Source organism: Eulemur rufifrons, chromosome 15 (genome assembly GCF_041146395.1).
Source record: "Eulemur rufifrons isolate Redbay chromosome 15, OSU_ERuf_1, whole genome shotgun sequence".
Lineage (NCBI taxonomy): Eukaryota > Metazoa > Chordata > Mammalia > Primates > Lemuridae > Eulemur > Eulemur rufifrons.
The window spans coordinates 95,189,855-95,202,760 of record NC_090997.1 but is presented as its reverse complement, the minus strand read 5'-3'; positions in this window follow the sequence as shown (position 1 = coordinate 95,202,760).

Here is a 12,906-nt window from a genome sequence, read left to right as displayed (position 1 = left end):
TTTTCAGACTTTGCCCTTCTACCTTTGAGAAAAGGAAGCTTACATTAGTAATCTAATTGAAAGGAATAAAAAGGGGACTGAATCATAAGTGGGAACAAAGTGATCAGCAGAAAGGGGAAAAGCCCCATGATTATCCTTCCTCATTAACAACGAAGCTCTTTGAGACTGCAAATTGGCAGTGTTCTTTCAGACACGACATCATCTTAGAAATAGTAATCTAGGGCCATCACTAAGTATCTATAACAACTCTTTAGAAGCTGCTGGCAAATTTGAGATATTCAGCAGAATGCTATTCCTTTTTTCATTTCCATTTTAAATGGTGGCAGGCTATGTTTCATGAAAAATTAAAAATGCCTTTTTCAAGCAAAAACTCCAAAAGGAAAGTTTCCAGTGAAACCAAGATTTAAAGGTTGCTCTCCCACCAACTGCAAAATGTTGCTGAAATGTTTGAAATTAAGCATGAAATGATCTAGAACTGGGTTTTTGCATTACATGTTTAACAAGTTAAAACATGAACTTTTAAATATGGTTTCACGTAGTTCAACCCTGTAAGACAAATGCAAAATTCTTTAAAACATAAAATCTCAGGCCAGGCACAGTGGCTCACACCTGTAACCTTAGCACTTTGTGAGGCTGAGACAGGAGGATTGCTTGAGGCCAGAAGTTCAAGACCAGTCTGAGCAAGAGTGAGACCCCATCTCTACAAAACAAAAAAAATAATAATAATGGAAAAATTAGCTGGGCATAGTGGCACACACATGTAGTCCCAGCTACTTGGGAGGCTGAGGCAGGAGGATGGCTTGCACCCAGGAGCTTGAGGTTGCTGTGAGCTATGTTGACCCCACTGCACTCTAGCCCGGGTGATAGAGGGAAGCTCTGTCTCAACAACAGCAACAACAACAACAACAAAACCACAAAACAAAACAAAGAAAAAAAGAAATTTCATGAAATTCTCAGAAAGGAAATTCATTTTGGATGGAGAAATGTTGATATTTGATAATGTGAAGACCTGGAATTGAAACACAGTTTGATAATGAAGGAAGCGGTTTTCAGCAGGGTCATAAACTTAGCCCTGGAAGGACGGTGTGACAGTATGAGGACGAGAGGTGACCTGGGCAGCAAATAGAGAAATTTCTCAGCACACTGAATTTCTACTTTGCCTCTGGAGCTCTTGAAGTGAGAACTGCAGGTGATATCATTCTCACCCCAACACACTTGCAAGTTAGCATGAGCAGACTTTCTGATTTGCTAAAATATTGTGGTGAACTGAATTTTTGTCATATGTGCCATTTATAATAAAATACCTCAAACTAATTTTTCCTCCAAATTCCTTTGTTACTAAACTCAGGGAAATTTTATTCATCACCTTTAACATTCAGACTCTATTAATATAGAGTATCATGAATAAACTTAGAAGTTATTAAGAAGAAATGAAATATTTTTAATATATATTAATTCCTCAGTGTTCACTCAGTGAATACACCCTAAATAGTCAAAATCACATCACGTTTTTCATCAAAGACTGAGAAGATTACCTCTCCCACTTGTGCGTATCATTCTCTTCAGAATAGAAGTAAAATCCACTTCCTCATCACAATTACATTTGCATTATGTGTATCTGTCTCTTTGTACAGGTCTATTCTTCTAGCTTTCCTTTTATTTCTTTTTAATTTCTGAGTCCCTCTCCTTCCAAAAAAAATTCAATTTTATTCACCTCATTGACATCCTTGTTTCTCTTAACATTTTCCTTCCAGCCCAATTCAGCAAAACCTGATTATGTAAATCCATACATTACATATGAATTCTGAGATGCTTCACATTTTTTTTGAATTTTGTAATAGAATAAATTACACCAGAGTCAAAGAAATGTCATGCTTTTTTCTAAATTTGTTATCTTAAAAAATCATCTTTTAAAAATTGATTTCTTCATTTTTGTAATTCCCCTCAATTTATCCACCATGGTTGAGTAAGTAAGTGACTTACATATAGACAAAAACTGCCTCCCAAAGACCTAGACAGAAATACGAGAGAAGATCGAAACCTCACAAATTAGATACTCAACTGCCTGTGTAGATTGAAGTCCTTTGTAATGAGATTAACTCCAGACACACTCAGTATAGTGGTTTCACAGTAACTTTTTCTGTAATTACAGAAGGACTTCAGCCAGGAAGAAGGCAACTTCATGATCATTTTCTGGAAACCAAACACTTTCCTGAGAGTTGACTCCCACATTCCTAGCAAGATGTTTTGGGCTCCTATTTCTTTTAGGAAATGTATCCTTTCAACTTTCAAGAACAGAAGGAGTCTTTTAAAACTATTCATCAAGTTAAAAAAGAAAAAGAGAAGACAATCTTGATATGGACTAATTAAATTAACAAGCATCTTCTGTAATCTTACAATGAAAAACACACACGAAGATGAAATAAGTGTATGCCTCCTAGGAGCACAACCACCTATTTCTTTCCTTCCCATCCTTCTACTCCTGCTTTATAGTTCGAGTCCTCATCACTTAATTCCCTGACTGTTGGGGTATGTCCACTTTCAGGCTCCTGTGCATTCTGCATAGTGCTGTTCCCAGGCTGATCTCAGTGGGATACTGTTTGCATAGCTATCAACACATAAAGGACCCCCAAACCACTAAAAGCAAAACCAAGCTGTGTGGCCAAAGAGTACTTTGAGAGTGTGATCTAGAAAGTAGGCAAAGAATCAAAGACTTCTGAGTAGCAGGGAGACTGGCCAGGTGGCCTGCAACCTGCACGTCTCTCTCTCCAGCTAACCTCTGGCCACTGCTCTCCAAAGAAAGGTGTATAACCCTTTCCAATGCTCCGGTGCTGGCCAGAGAGGAAGCTGTTCCTAGGCAGTCATACGGAACTGGGGCAGGTGGTTTTGCAGGAGGAGAACACGTCTAATTAAATGTCATCATTGCCCAGACTTGCTCAGGGGTTAAGTGGGAAAAAAATTTAGCTAGAGTTTGGAATTATAGTTGAGGAAGACTCTTTACTTACACACTCAACTTTGAGAAATTGCAAGTTGGTTAGGAATTGCTTCTCTGAATTATATCCTGTTTTATCTCCGATGCAAGGAAATAATCACCCCATTGTGAATTAGCATGGAATGTGGAACAGTTAAGATATCTACAGTGATCACCAAATTATCCTAAATTAGGAAGATGAAAGAAAAGTTTGACAGGCCTGAGACAAAGACCTTAAAAGAAGTTGGTGGATGTGAATCCTTATAATATCAGGTAGGTTTATTTGTTTCACAGATTTCTTAGTAAGAAAGGCTCAAACACTTATTAGGATGTCTGTATGCTATTTGCAATTTGTTTATATATTTAATTACATTCACTACATTAAAAGATTGTATATGGGTCATCCCATAATATCAATGTGTTTCAATTAATTTCTTGTTAGATGATTTCACAATACTATGTGTTCAAAGAATCCCTCGAGATGGTTCAAGAAAGATACTGGAACCAGGGGCACCTCTGGTTGACACTCACGGTGTGTGGAGAAGATAAGCAACGCTTGGCCTTGTACGGGAGAGGGCCTGGGTGTACCTCACAGACACACACATAGCCATTCCTGGGACACACATCAGTGGCTACCTAGTGTAGAATCAAGTTCAAACACCTTAGCCTGACATTCAAGACCTATTAATCCAGCCCCAACCTGACCATCATCATCATTATCAGCATCATTTTTATTCCACCCAAACCTTTCAGTTAATCAAATGTACCAATGAATAGTGTTCCTAAAACATATCATGTGAATTTCTGCATTTGTGGTAGGAATGTGCTTTTCCTGTGTTCTTTGAGATGTACCCTTCCTCCAAGAGAAGTTCCATTTCCACTTCCTATATTTGGTTTTCCCCCAAACATCCCTGGGATAAGTTCCTCGCTCCGAATGTCCAAACCGCACATTGTGTATGTATCCTCTTCTCCCCACCTGCGACAATGACCAAAGTAGCTTACCTGGTGTGCACTCCAAGTGTGAGTTTTGGCAATGCCGGAATAAGACAGGTGAGGCATGTTTAATTTCATAATGGTCAGACTTGCACATACATGATTTTTTTTTTGTTTTTAAGAAACCTCAGCAAACAAAATTGATGTAATTGAAGGTAGTTATTCGTATAACAAAATGATTCATTGGCGGGTTCTTTAAAGTCACAATCTCTCTCTACTGAAGTATTTTTTAATAGGCTGCTAACTACTTGGCAGAAGTGTGGGGGATAAATAAGCTTAAACTAGATTAAAAGGAACTTTAGCGAATTATTCATGTCACTCTTCCATAGAAGAGGGCATTCTCTGTGTTGCCGTATAACTTTCTAGAATCTGACACTGCTCAGCCTGTTCAGTGAATGAGACGATGCCGTAAATCCGTGGCTACGACGTCTGAAATGCAAAACCAGTAAATCTTGGACTGACAGAGTTTTTCAGAACTGGAAAGGAGATTAGAGACTGTCTAGTGCAACTTTTCAAACAGTTTTCCAAGTAACTTTCATCAAGAAAAGAAAAATACCAATTTATTCATGAATGGCTAATGGGTGGATGAGTTTTTATAACTGATTTCTGCTGTGAGCAGGAGATAGACTGGTTATGGGAACAGCAGTCACACGGCAGCTGCCACTGGGCGTCTCGGTTACATCGCTGCTCTTTCTCGGCAGATCTGTCATTAGAGCTGTTAGTGTAAGGAGGTGAGAAGTAACGTCCCTGCCAGCCCAGGAAACAGAGGAAGTGCTCTGGCGGTCCACGGTGCTTTCCAGTCGGGGCTGCGAAGGGATTTTTAAGGGATGGGATGTAACATTTTTACTGGAAAGGCCCTGCACTCACTTCTTGGGCTTGGCATAGGGGGTGGAGGTAGCAAATGGTGGTCCAGTATTGCCAAAAGAATTCTTACAGGGTTGGCCACTTGGAGGGGCAGTCCTTGATGTAATTGCCTGCCCACCTGAAGAGCAGTAAGTGCCCTATACAGGTGTACCATTTTTTATCTTTTATACCCTGCTATTGCCATACCTCTTGTAAGTTTAAATATGTTTAGATAGACAGACATAGATACACAGTATTTCATTCATACTTCAATACATAAGTGCATTCATTAAGTCTTCTAGTATGTGTTGAGTCCCATGAACATGCCAGGGCTATGCCAGGCAGAGGAGAGGAAAAAAGGGTGCTGTTCCAGTCTTCCTGGAAATGCTATATGATGGGGAAATAGACCTTAATGACATGGTATCCAAATCAGTGGTCATGCTTCACTTAACAATGGGGACACATTCTGAGAAATGTGTCATTAGGTGACTTCACCATTGTTCAAACGTCATGGAGTGTATGTACTTACACAAACTTGGACGGTACAGCCTACTACACACTTGGCTCTATGGTGTCGCCCATCGCTCCTAAGCTACAAACCTGTACAGCACGTGCTGTACTGAATACTGTAGGCAATTGTAACACAATGGTAAGCTTTCATGTATCTAAACATGTTCAAACATAGAAAAGGTACAGCAAAAATATGACATAAAAGAGAAAAAATGGTGCATCTGTACAGGGCAGTTACCATGAATGGAGCTTGCAGGACTGGAAGTTGCTCTGGGTGAGTCAGTGAGTGAGTGGTGAGCGAATATGAAGGCCTAGGGCGTTCCTGTGCACAACTGCAGACTTTACAAACTCAGGACACTTAGGCTACACTAAATTTATAAAAAGATATTTTTCTTTCTTCAATAATAAATTAACTTTAGCTTACTGTACATTTTTCACTTTATAAACTTATTTTAAAAAAGCTTTTAAACTCTTTTGTAATAACACTTAGCTTAAAACACAAACATCACACAGCTGTACAAAAATATTTTCTTTCTTTGTATTCTTATCTTATAAGCTTTTTTCTATTTTAAAAATTTTTGATTTTTTAAACTCTTCCATTAAAACCTAAGCCACAAGCATACATGTTAGCCTGGGCCTACCCAGGGTCAGGATCATCAATATCTCAGTCTTCCACCTCCACATCTTGTCCCACTGGAAGGTCTTCAGGGGCAATGACACACATGGAGCTGTCATCTTCTGTGATAACAACACCTTCTTCTGGATACCTCCCTAAGGATCTGCCTGAGGCTGTTTTACGTTAACTTTATATGTGTGTGTGTATATATATATATATATATATATGGGAGTACACTTTAAAATAACAATAAAAAGTATAGTATACTAAATACATAAATTAGTAACAGTTTATTAGGATTATCAAGCATTATGTACTGTACGTAATTGTATGTGCTAGGCTTTTACAGAACTAGCAGCGCAGTAGGCTTGTTTACACCAGCATCACCACAAACACATGAGTAATGCCTTGGGCTATGCCCTTATGATGGCTAGCATGTCACTAGGCAATAGGAATTTTTCAGCTCGAATATAATCTTATGGGACCATCGTCAGATATGTGCTCCATTGTTGAATGAAATGTCATTATGCTGCACATGACTGTATAAATTGCCATCTCTGGAAAGTGAAGGGTATAATGAGGGTTTTAACCTGGTCTAGGGTCCAGGGGAGTTATCCCTAAAACTATACTTTCAGCTGGGATCTGAAGAATAAACAGGAATTAACAAGGCAAAGAGGAAGGGGAGAAGACAGAGTGCTCCAGACAGAGAACATTTGCAGCCAGTCAAAGGCCCGGAGGCAGGAGAGTATAGCCACTGGGAAAAGCTCCGTGTGGTTGGGGCCTTGAGTGAAGAAGAGCGTGTGTCAGAAGACTGTGACTTGGCTGTGGGTGCTTGGTCTGAGCAATGGGCTGCAGGAGGCAGAGAAGTTGGGGACCGATGGCCAAGGTAGAGGGATTCCAGGTGAGTACATGGTGGAAACCAGGAGTTGTGAAGCCAATAGATTTGTGACCCACTATTTGTGGCTCCATTTCTCTGAATTTTGGTTTCTTCTTCTTTTTTAAAGACAGGGCCTCACTCTGTTACTCAGGCTAGAGTACAGTGGCACAATCATAGCTCACTGCAGCCTCAAACTCCTGGGCTCAAGTGATCCTCCTGCTTCAGCTGGGGCTACAGGCATGTACCATGATGCCCGGCTAATTTTTAAAAAAAAATTTTGTAGAGATAAGGTCTCACTATGTTGCCCAGGCTGGTCTCAAACTGCTGGGCTCAAGCAATTCTCCCACCTTGGTCTCCCAAAGTGCTGAGATTACAGGTGTGAGCCATGGTCCCTGGCCTGGTTTCCTAACCTCTAGGAAAAGATTGCATTCAGAGGAGCATCAGAGTTGGTTCATGGCTATATTGCTTACCAACTGGGTCACTATAAGAACAATTACCTAACTACTTTGCTCTTCAGCTTTTTCATCCGAGAGTGAGGACAATTATTCCTGTCTAGTCTGCTTTGAAGCATAGCTGTGAAGAGAAAATGAGACAATGAATGTGAAAATGCTTGAAAACTGGGAAGTGTGACATGACAAAGGTAATGATAATAACATGAATACAAAGGTGGCAGGTAGAGGCTCATCAGCAGAAGTGTGGATGTCCTGAGGATGACATCAGGGATCGGGTTGGAGACAAATACTGAACTAGAGCTAATTTTTAAAATATGTTTTGGAAATGAGTTATTTATTTTGCATTAATCTATTTAAGTCAGTTTTGTGATTAATTAGGCCAGAAGTTTTCTTATTCATTTGGTGGAAGCCAAAGAGGGCTGAGTTTTAATCTTAGCTCTTCTGCTTAATTGCTGTATTAGTTTTTTATTGCTGCATAACAAATATAATGGCTTAAAATAACACCCATTTACTATCTCATGATTTCCATAGGTCAGACACCTGGTGTGGCCCAGCTGGGTTCTCTGCTGAGGACCCTGCACTCAACGTGTTGGCTGGCTGTGTTCTCAACTGAGGCTCTGGGGAAGATGCCACTTCCAAGTACATTCAGAAGGTTGGCAGAATTTCTTGCAGTTGTAAGACCGAGGTCCCCGTTTCCTTGCTGGGGGTCATTGTCAGCTCCTAGACGCCTGTCTCTCATCCTTGTGACCCTCTACCCTCTATCTTCAAGCCAGCAACGGCACGTCAACCAAGCCCTTTCATGATTTGAATCTCTCTGACTTCTTCTTGTAGCAGGCAGAGAAAGCTCTCAACTTTTAAGGATTTATGTGATCACACTAGGTCCAAGGGTAATCTCTTTATTTTAAGGTCAACTGAGCCATATGATAAAACATAATATGGGAGTGATAGCTCATTATAGTCACAAGTTCTGGGGATTAGGGTATGGAATCTTTGAAGCCGTGTTCGGAACTCTGCCTACCACAATTGCTCAAGGTGACCTGGATGAGATTATTACTCAAAGTCTATTGGTCTGAGTTTCCTCATCAATCATACCTTAAAGCATCGTTGTGTAGATAAGTAAAACAAGAGATGGCTTTCCCTGGCATCCCATTATCAGTTTTGTGCATTGAGAGCTCAGCTAGCTCCTAAATGCTAGAGAAGAGCTTCTACAAAAAGAGGAATGAATCCTGTCCCTTACAAGTTCAGAGGTTCTTTCAGAGTTTTATGCGACTGTATTACACCATCAGGATTTGATTTCTCTGCAGTGGTTGAAAACTGGTATATGCTGCATGTAGGCATAAATTAAGAACTTGGACAAAAGAAGAATTTGCCAGAATTCAGCCTTGGAGTGTTTACATCTGATCTTTAAAAAACAAAACAGCAACAAAAAACCCAAGCCACACACACATATTATGTCTTGGCAGTAAAAGTAACTTCTTGGTAGTGGTGGTAAGAAGAGAACAGGAGTTTAAGTCTAATTGCTAGAGTTTAGTTCATCCAACAAATTTTATAGGTAAATTCTGTCAAAACCTACTTGCTTTTAAGATGGCAGTACCTGATGAAAGAAAGCGTGGTTCTACCCTACTTCTTCAGTTGTGAGGTTGTAATAACCCCGGTGCTGTGATGCTTTGTGGATTCCCTGTATGCAACAGTAAGTTTTTATAGAGCCCCCTTCTTTATTAATATGAATTTCAACAAAAGAGCCAACAGCCTTTAAATCTGTCAACTGACCGTAAATCTGAGCAGCTGCATTATGAGTCACCCCAGGATCAGCGCAGTGAATGGGCCACTGTACTTCCACCCGGGAGATGGAGCGCTCCCTCCCCCAAATGGTCCTTCCCCCCCAAATCCGTCCTATTCAGGTTAGGGGGAAGTCAAAACTGCAGCTCTTCAAAAACCTTCAAAGGCAACATGGTAGGAAAGAGGGTGAGGAGGCACCCAGGGACCTAAATGCTGGTATTAATGAGAGATGAGCAGCTCCCGCTGTGAACTTCAGTGGCCTTTCACCTACTCACTGCACCTCGTTTCCCCAGCAACAGGAAGGAGTTAGTAATTTCTGCACATTAATATTTGCCTCCTAGGAGTGTTTTCAGGGTTAATGTAATAGCATGAATGAATGCTTTGAGTGGAGTATATTATCTAGTGATTATATACTTTATGTGCTCTACTCTGTGGCCTAAACCATAGATAATGACTAATGACATGGTCTTGGGGGAGGACGTAGAAAAAAGAAACATGATATACACTAGTTCAACCACATACTGCCAGAAATCTTCCAATCCACAGACGTTCTTCACTCACTCCATTCACTAAAGTCAGGATGAAATAAAATCTTGCAAAATGGAATATTATGGCTTACTGGATTTTGGGGTCATCGGAATTCCCTTTCCATTATAGTACATTATGTAGAAAATCATTATACACGTTTGAGCCTTAAAATAATTGGGTCTTTCTCCCAATACAGATCTTGTAGTAGCCCAAGTTCATCTTTCTGAATATTAATTCATATTGTATAATGCTGGGAACGATAGTGTTGGGGGCAGACTGAACTGACACTCAGGCCGCAACATCGAAGCCACTTTTAAAAACACACTGCTGCTGTGATAGTTTGTTTTCTTTCAGTTTACGTCTTTCTCCATTACCAGAATGCACAGAATTAGTCTACGTAACTGGTTAATCTACCTAGTATCTGGATGATTGACACATGCTATAACATGCTATTATCTAGCATATTATAAAAATTTGAAAAATGCACAACACATACTTTGTAGTAATACTATAGGGTGTGTAAAATAACATGGAAGGTGGAAGGGAAACTTAATAACTGCTCCTGTTTATTGAGAGATTCTGTACTCCTAGATAGTACTAAGTGGTTTGCTTGTATTATGTCATTTAATACAACAAAAAACCCTATGAAAGTGATATCATCATCATCATCATCACCACCTCTGTTTTACTGATGAAGAACTGCAGAGGTTGGGCAGTTTGCCCAGGCCCACCCAGCAAGAAGGTGTGCTGGGGACAAAATTTGGCTGCGGTTCTCCTCGACACTGATGCTCTCACACCCGTGACGTAGGTGCTGTGCGATGGTATGTGATACAACGGCACATAGTAGCCCCACTGGTATAAGGGAAGCTGTGCTTTAAAGGCAGCCTGAACTCACTGAAAGGCCTTTTCTTTGGAAAGAGGAAAACCTCACCAGACAGACAAGTGATGTACAGAGACCCTTTGGTTGGGCTTGGTGGAACCCAGCTCCTGATGGGGTGTGGCTGCACGATCCCTGTCACCACTGGCTGTACAAACCACAGAGGAGGCTGCTGGGAACAGGGTGCCCATTCTTCCCTTTAGCCAGGCATGAGGGGGTGGAAGGAGGCCAGGAAGGAGGGCTCCAGCTTAGCTGTTCTGCCGGAAGGAGCTGCAGAGCGAAGGCAGAGGAGGATGCTCCTAGAGGCTCTGCAGCACTGCCTCTGCTTGCTTCTCTGAGAATTCCAGCTGGCATTAGCAGAGTTCTACCATTTGTGCCTCCTAAAATGCTCCAGGGACACCTGCTGGGTGTACTTGTCACTCCAAGGCATCATAAAGGGAACACCAAGTCCATTCCCTTCACTCATGGACTTACCGTCCCCTAGAGATAAAGATTTTCATGTAAATCTTTAAGATTTTTATATAAAGCTTTAAAAATTAAGCAAAAGTTATAGTTGAGTAAAACTGGTACATCATCATTTGCAAAACTGTAATAATGGGAAATGCTATTTTAGCATAGCACTATGTTCTTTCTTTTAAAATATATTTTCTTGATGTTGCATATCAGCTCGGACCTCAGAATCGCAAATTTGCGGTGCTGTGTCAGTGTGACATCCAAAGCCGACAGTGCCTTTAGCAGGAGATTGGAATGTCATCCCCAGATACGATCCAAGCATTGAGGAGGAACTGTGGTTCCTGATATGCTGAGATGTGTCACTGCATGGCACTAGAGAGACAGTGGAAAAAATTGCTCTTGAGGAGGATAAAGTCACCTGAGAAATAAAATCTTTGAGGAAGGTAAAATCATTTTCCCTTCATATAGCAAATCTCAGTATCTAAGACCTCCAGATTTCAGTGGAAATCCTTTAAAGAGATGGTAGAAGAAAAACAGCTGTCAATATTACTGAGCTACAGTAATATCCATGCAGTGATCCAAGGACAGCCTCCCGGCTAGTGGGAAAGAAGCATCTGGAACCCATTAGAAGATTTTATTGTCTTCATAAACTTGACCCCAAAGCAACTTATCATTTGTCTTTGTAATGAAAGCAGAAGAGATTTTTGTAATATTTGATAATAACCAACGTGGACTCTGAGCACACATGGAAATAAATTGTCAGGGGAGGATGACAGGCCTGTAGCTTTCCCTAATGAAATTATCACAGTTAAATTAGTTGTGTCACTTTGGGAAGTAGAATAAGAATCAGTAGTTACTTAATCCAGAGTGAGAGCTGATCCTTGGTAACAGGTGACATGACTTTCTAAGTTTCACACTTTTAATAGTCTCAGGAAGTGCAAAAGGATGAGTCTGCTCAAAAGATGTGCTTTATCACCTAAGTGAAGAAATCTTCTTTACTGCTAGATTTATTAATAATTCACCTCCACTTTTCCAGTCCATGAGATATCTAAGCAGTCTGCTTGTTTTTCTCAATGGGAAGCCTCTGTCTGCAAGGCCCTATGGTTGTTTTTGTTTTTTGTTTTTTTTTTTTTTTTCAGTGTAAGAAGAGAATTTTGAGTTAAAAGAAGGCAAGAGAACCTGCCCAGTGTCATTAACACACTAGAGATCTAAGCAAGCCATGGGGATGAATTCCCACACCTTGGTCTGAGGGAGCCAGTTTTTCTTTATTGAAGTGGTGGGTACAGGTGTCTGGAGGCCGGGGCAGCCCTGTCCTTCCAGCAGCTGGTGGGGGCAGGGGAAGATCTCCCACCTCTGGCGATGATGAGGATGATGAGCAGAATGCATGATGGCCTGTCTGTCATCCTGGGGTTTCTCATCTGCATATTACTACCAGACTTGCTAATCTGGTGTGGGGCTGGGGATCTAGCAGAGATTTCCAGAAGCAGATAAGGAATCCAGGCAGGAAAATATAGGAAAAACTTTGTGCTTCCCCATTGTCCTGAACATGGAAGGAAACCTCCAACCTCAGTGGACACATATTTTTATTGACTAATACGAAGAGCTTCATGTTTCTACTTTAGCACATACACAATGTTCTCTCCATTTTCCACCCTCAGTGTTCAAAACCACATAAGCAATACATTGAGGTATATGAACATGAGGCACTAGTATATACTTTCTAAATATGTAAATACATAGGAAAAAGTTCTGGAAATAAAGATGACACACTGATACTAATAGTTCCCTCAGTGCTAGGAGGGAGGGTGCGTGGAGGGATGAGGCTGGGGCAGCAGTCGGTCAGAGGGGACTTTAGCCCTGTTGGTAACATTTTAATATTTTACATGGAGAAGAGTTTTTTGCTCATTTTGCCTCATTGCTAGAAACCTCTGCAGGCTTGCCATTTATTCTTACACTCTAGCCTTCTCGACTTAGCGGTCCAGTTGAATAATTCAGATTTTGGGGGTG